Source organism: Anoplopoma fimbria, chromosome 13, assembly GCF_027596085.1.
Source record: "Anoplopoma fimbria isolate UVic2021 breed Golden Eagle Sablefish chromosome 13, Afim_UVic_2022, whole genome shotgun sequence".
Classification (NCBI taxonomy): domain Eukaryota; kingdom Metazoa; phylum Chordata; class Actinopteri; order Perciformes; family Anoplopomatidae; genus Anoplopoma; species Anoplopoma fimbria.
The window spans coordinates 15,254,321-15,260,320 of NC_072461.1; positions in this window are offsets into that span (position 1 = coordinate 15,254,321).

Sequence of the window (6,000 nt, forward strand, 5' to 3'; positions counted from 1 at the left end):
TATCCAATCAGATAATTTCCCTGCGCTGTCTCTGGGTAAAAAAAAAAAAAAAAAAAAGATTCTCTTCAAAATCCTGAGAGAATACCCTCGCTGTTGACGCTAATGGGGACTAGGGCCTCGTGGTAAAAGTCACGGCCCGCGTGTGTAATACACGGTGTAATATGATTCATATTTTTTTTTTTTTTTTTTTTTTTTTTTTTTATTTTTTTTTTTTTTTTTACAGGCAACATCTTGCGGGCCAGATAAAAAGTAAGATGGGCCGTATTCGGCCCGTGGGCCGCTAGTTGAATAGGCCTGGTTTAAATAGTTCCAATAGTTTTTAAAAAGGGGAAATTGCAAAGAAATCTCTTGATTCAGATTCAATCTCCAAACTTCTTCCCAGAAAAATTAGTGATACTCCAAGAATGCATTTTTGTTTTTTTAATGCACACATTGTTGATTTATAATGTCTGAGAAATGGACACGTCTGTAAGATAAAACTCAAACTGTAATATTATTTTTATTTCCATCAAACCATAAAGCAAGCAAGTGTCACGCTGTCTGTGGGTATGTCCTTTGCATATGTAAAGTACTATCCATCCAATCTATTTCACAGAAATAGACCCCCTTGGGTACCCAGAATTTCCCTTGGAGTGCTTTGTCAAATTTGTGGCAATTTGGATACGTGACATATTTAATATTAAGAAATTTGGAAATACACAGCGACTGGCACTATGTGCAACATCAGGGAAGGGCCTCAGGGTATGCAGACATAATTGAGCATGTGAATGTCAAGCCAAGCTATCCTTCCCTTCCAAACGGACAGGCATTTGAGTAAGGGTTTGAAAAACGGAGAACATATCTTCTCACACTTAGTGAGTAAGAGCCAAACTAGCAAGAATCCACTTATATCCCCACAAACAGTGATTTGCTTTTTAATAGTGTGGTATCCGGGAATGAAGAATGCGCCGGGATTCAGAGAAACACGTGGCAATGGTTGGTTTAAGCCGACTTCGGCGTTTATTTCAATGATCAGACAGGACAAGGGTGCGCTTGGGTCTCCGTGAGCCTCAAGCCTCTGCAGTCCATGCGTGTCTCTGCCTCTCTTATAGTGGCTCCGGGCCTTCCTCCTCCCAGCCGCCAGGTGTCCCCCATCCCGCTGATTGGGGGGAAGGACCCGGTGCTCTCCGTCGCCGGCTGGTGGGTGGGGGCGGTACACCCCGTCCTTCACGGTCCCACGGGACCGTTCAGGCCACCGTGTCACCCGGGCGTTTGTAAAAGCGCTTTGAGTGGTCGGAAGACTAGAAAAGCGCTATACAAGTACAGTCCATTTACCATTTACCATTTACCTTGCCTTCCTGCGACCATCTGGCTTGGGCACCAGGACCACCGGGCTGCACCAGGCGCTGCGTGACTCCTCTATCACGCCGAGCTGCAGCATTCGGCGCACCTCGGTCCGTATGGCCTCCCTCCGGGCCTCTGGGATCCTGTAGGGCGGAACCCTTACCCTTATGCCTGGCGCCGTCCGGATGTCGTGGTGGGTGGCGGCAGTCCTCCCCGGCAGGTCGGAGAACACATCCCGATGCTGGAGGATGATCTCGTCCAGGTCGTGCCTCTGGGCCGGGCTGAGGTCCTCCCCCACCGGGACCTCCGGGATCTCCTGCCGGGCCGCCAGGGACAAGGGAGCGGGGTCGGCGGGTGTCTGCCCCCCCCTCCACTGCTTCAGGAAATTGATGTGGTATAGCTGCGTCGGCTTCCGCCTCCCTGGCTGTCGGACCCGGTAGTTCACCTCGCCCACGCGTTCCACCACCTCGTAGGGTCCCTGCCACTTGGCCAGGAACCGGCACTCCGCCGTGGGGACCAGGACCAGGACCAGTTCCCCTGGCTGAAAGGTCCTCAGCTGGGCTCCTCGATTATAGACCCTCGCCTGGGCCTGCTGCGCTTGCTGGAGGTGCCCCCGGACGATGGGCCACACCCGGGCCATGCGGTCACGCACCTGCTCCACGTGGTCCACGGTGGTGCGGTGGGGGACGGCTGGCTCTCCCAGGCCTCCTTTGCGATGTCCAGGATCCCGCGGGGCCTCCGCCCGTACAGCAGCTCGAAGGGGAGAACCCGGTGGACGCCTGGGGGACCTCCCGTACTGCGAACAGTACGTGGGGTAGTAGTTGGTCCCAGTTCTTCCCGTCGGCTTGCATGGCCTTCTTGAGCATCTGCTTTAGGGTCTTGTTGAAACGCTCGACCAGGCCGTCCGTCTGGGGGTGGTACACCGAGGTCCGGAGCTGCTTCACCTGCAGGAGCCTGAGGACCTCCTTCATCACCCGTGACATGAAGCACGACCCCTGATCGGTGAGCACCTCCTTCGCTATCCCCACCCGGCTGAAGAGGAGCATAAGTTCACGGGCGACTGCCTTGGCGGTGGCGGCGCGCAGGGGAAGGGCCTCGGGGTACCGGGTGGCATAGTCAACTAGCACCAGGATATAGCGGTGGCCCCGGCTGGTCTTGGGAAGGGGGCCCACGATGTCTAAGGCCAAACGCTCGAAGGGGGTCTCAATGATGGGCATGGGAATGAGGGGGTGTCTAGCGGTGGCCCGGGGGGCTACCCGCTGGCACTCGGGGCACCCCTGGCAGTGGCGCTCAACATCCCGCTTAACCCCCGGCCAATAGAACCTGGCTAGGACCCGCTCCCGGGTCTTGTCCATGCCCAGGTGGGCCCCCAGGAGGTGGGTGTGGGCCATAAAAAGCACTTTACTGACGTAGGAACGGGGCACCACTAGCTGTTCCCTCACTCCCCCCTCCCCGGAGGCTACTCGATACAACAGACCCCCCTGGTGCTGAAGTGCGGGTGTGGTGTGTGACTCACCGAGTCTCGGGCCTGCCCGTCATGAACCAGGACGTGGCTCCAGGCGTGCTTGAGGGCCTCATCCTGGAGCTGAGCGGTGGCGAACTGGCCGGGTCGGGACGAGCCTTCCCCCCCCTCTGGTAAGAAGTCCGAGAACTCAGTAAGGGGGGAGCTCTCCGGGTCTTCCGGTGGGTCTGGTTGCTCGGAGGCTGTGAGGGTCTCCGGGGTGTCGGGGGTAGGTTCCGGTGTCTCGCTCCGGACGGGTCCTCTCGCCGTGCGCGCCGGGGTCCCCGGTGGGGAAGGCCCGTTCCCCTCAGATCCCTCGTCCTCCGCCGTCAGCTCTCCCGGGGACGATGGACGCCGGGTGGCCCCGTAGGCCTGCCGAACCCCCGCGCCCCTCTGCGGGGAGGGCCTCTCCAGCTCCGTAGCTCCCGCGTCGGGTCCCACAACCGGTGGAAAATCGGGCAGTCCCTCCCGATTAACACGGGGACCGGTAGGTGGGGGACAATCCCCGCCCGGATCGTGAATACACCGTGTGTGGTGCGGACTACCACGTGGCACGTGGGGTATGTCCGGGTGTCCCCGTGGACGCAGGCCACCTCCATCGGGTCCCCTGCCTTCCCGCCCGCCAGGTCGGGGCGAAGGAGGGTAACCGCACTGCCGGTGTCCAAGAGGGCCTCTTCATCACTGGTCCTGGTTCATCACCCGCGCCGGGATGGTCGGACTACCCGACGTTCCCTGCGTCCAGCAGGTCGCCAACATGCACGTGTGGTCCGCCCCGGGTCCGCGTACGCTGACGGCATCGACACATCACGTCCCCTCGGGCAATAGCGAGCGATGTGGCCGGGCTGGCCGCACCCAAAGCAGCGCCGCACCTCCCGGTTCTCCGGTACTCCGCTCAGTGGGGTGACGCCGGGAGCCGGGTTGCCGATGGGGGTCCCCTCGGGGCTTGGCGGGTCTCGGCGCGCCGTGGGGCTGGGGCGGGTCTGGCGTTCAGGAGCTGGGCCACCTGCCAGTTCTCCAGCTGAAGGACCAGGTCGTCCACGGTGGCAGGATGATGGTGGGCCAGCACGCGGCGGGCGTCCGGCGGGAGTCGCCGCAGGGTGTGGTCAATAATCACCCGGTCGATCGGGCTGGGGCCCTCTCCCGCTGTCAGCCACCGCTTCACCAGCCGGCTGTGCTGGGCGATCTGGGTGCGCACAGCTCCCTGCGCGTCAAACCGCCAATCCTGCGCGCGTTTGCGCGCGCGCCGCAAGGTTGTGGCCATAGTAGGCCAGTATGGCCTGTTTGAGCGCCGGGTACTGGCGGCGACGTCCGCCGGCAGGTCCTGGCTCGCCTGCTGGGCGGGTCCGGTGAGGAACGGCGCCACTATGTGCGCCCACTGCTCCTCTGGCCAGCCTTCCCTCTGTGCGGTCCGCTCGAAGACCTCGAGGTAAGCCTCCACGTCGTCTTCCGGTCCCAGCTTCGTGAGGCGGCTGGTCGGGGGCGGCGGTCGGCGCAGCGCGGACGGCGTGCTGAGTCAGCCGCAGAACAGCTTCGCGGAGCAGGGCGAGGCTCTCGGTGGTCTCCCGCTGGTGTTGCTGGGCAGCCAACGCCGCGGCTCCGTCCGGGTTCTGCATGGTGGGGTAGTAGTAGTGGGAACGCTCAAGACTGCCCGCATTCCCCACCATATGTGGTATCCGGGAATGAAGAATGCGCCGGGATTCAGAGAAACACGTGGCAATGGTTGGTTTAAGCCGACTTCGGCGTTTATTTCAATGATCAGACAGGACAAGGGTGCGCTTGGGTCTCCGTGAGCCTCAAGCCTCTGCAGTCCATGCGTGTCTCTGCCTCTCTTATAGTGGCTCCGGGCCTTCCTCCTCCCAGCCGCCAGGTGTCCCCCATCCCGCTGATTGGGGGGAAGGACCCGGTGCTCTCCGTCGCCGGCTGGTGGGTGGGGGTGGTACACCCCGTCCTTCACGGTCCCACGGGACCGTTCAGGCCGAGGCTTCAGGGGCGGGATGCCACAATAGGGATTGGATATTTGGATTTTTTTCTTGTTCAAGATTTAAAACTAAAAACAATGAAAGGAGCATTCCTAAAATGCATTCAGGCATTGCTGCTATCAACAGGCCAGTGTTATTGTTGGACCATCGCCTCTTTCCAGGATAGCCATGCATCAAGGACCATCCTACATGCAGACTAGATATGTGCATACAGATATACTTTGGATCCAGCCATGGGCTGCAGAAAAAGATCAGACGCACAAGCCCTCAGTGCTGATGCAAGGGAATTTTGCCTTGTTCACACCTGACATTAACATGTGTCACCACATGCGTGACCACTTGTGATGAGATCTCACCACCTCGTTCTTTATGAAAACGAACATCATTTTTGTTTGCAAAGACCATATGCATTGATGTTTTTAACCCACAAGAGGCAACCATGCACTTCCCCCACCTAATTGGTCAGAGAATTCAAAACAATAAAGACTGGGAATGTAGGACAAACAAAAATGTAAATCTAAGTAAAAACTCAGAGACCACAATTCATCCTGATGTGAACATAAATATTTATTTTCTAGAATTCATACAAACTCAGTAGTGTATTAGAAATAAATATTTCTCACATTAACAAAAAATTGGTGACCTCATAGTGGCCAAAATAGTTAGGGTTCATCCTCTGGGCAATGTGGCTCTGTTTACCAAAATTCATGGCAATCCATGTAATTTTAGTAAATAAACTAAAAAACGTCAACCCCATAATGGTGCTAAAGGAAAAGTCAGTAGATTGAGCTATTTCAGCCTGGACCAAAAGTGCCGTGGCGACGCATTGTTCGCCATGAAAACGAAGGTGTTTTTAAAGGTCTAAAAATGCTTGAAACACAACCACACTTGGCACACACATTAAAAGTTCAAAATGTAGTTGCCTGATATGATTTTAATGCGTAAGAGTTGCAAGACGACTCGATAGCGCCCCCTACAAAATTTAGATTTTGAAAGGCCACGGCCCTCATCCCGTAAGTCCGATTGACTTGAAATTTTACACACATATCCAGTTCCATCTGCTCTACAAACCATGCCCTCTAACTTTTCGGCTCTGCCTCCTAGATTTTCCGCTATTTCGAATTTTGTTCGCACAAAAACACATTTTTGCATACTCATCCTAAATGCAAAGTCCTATTGCTTTCAACCGTTCTCTGT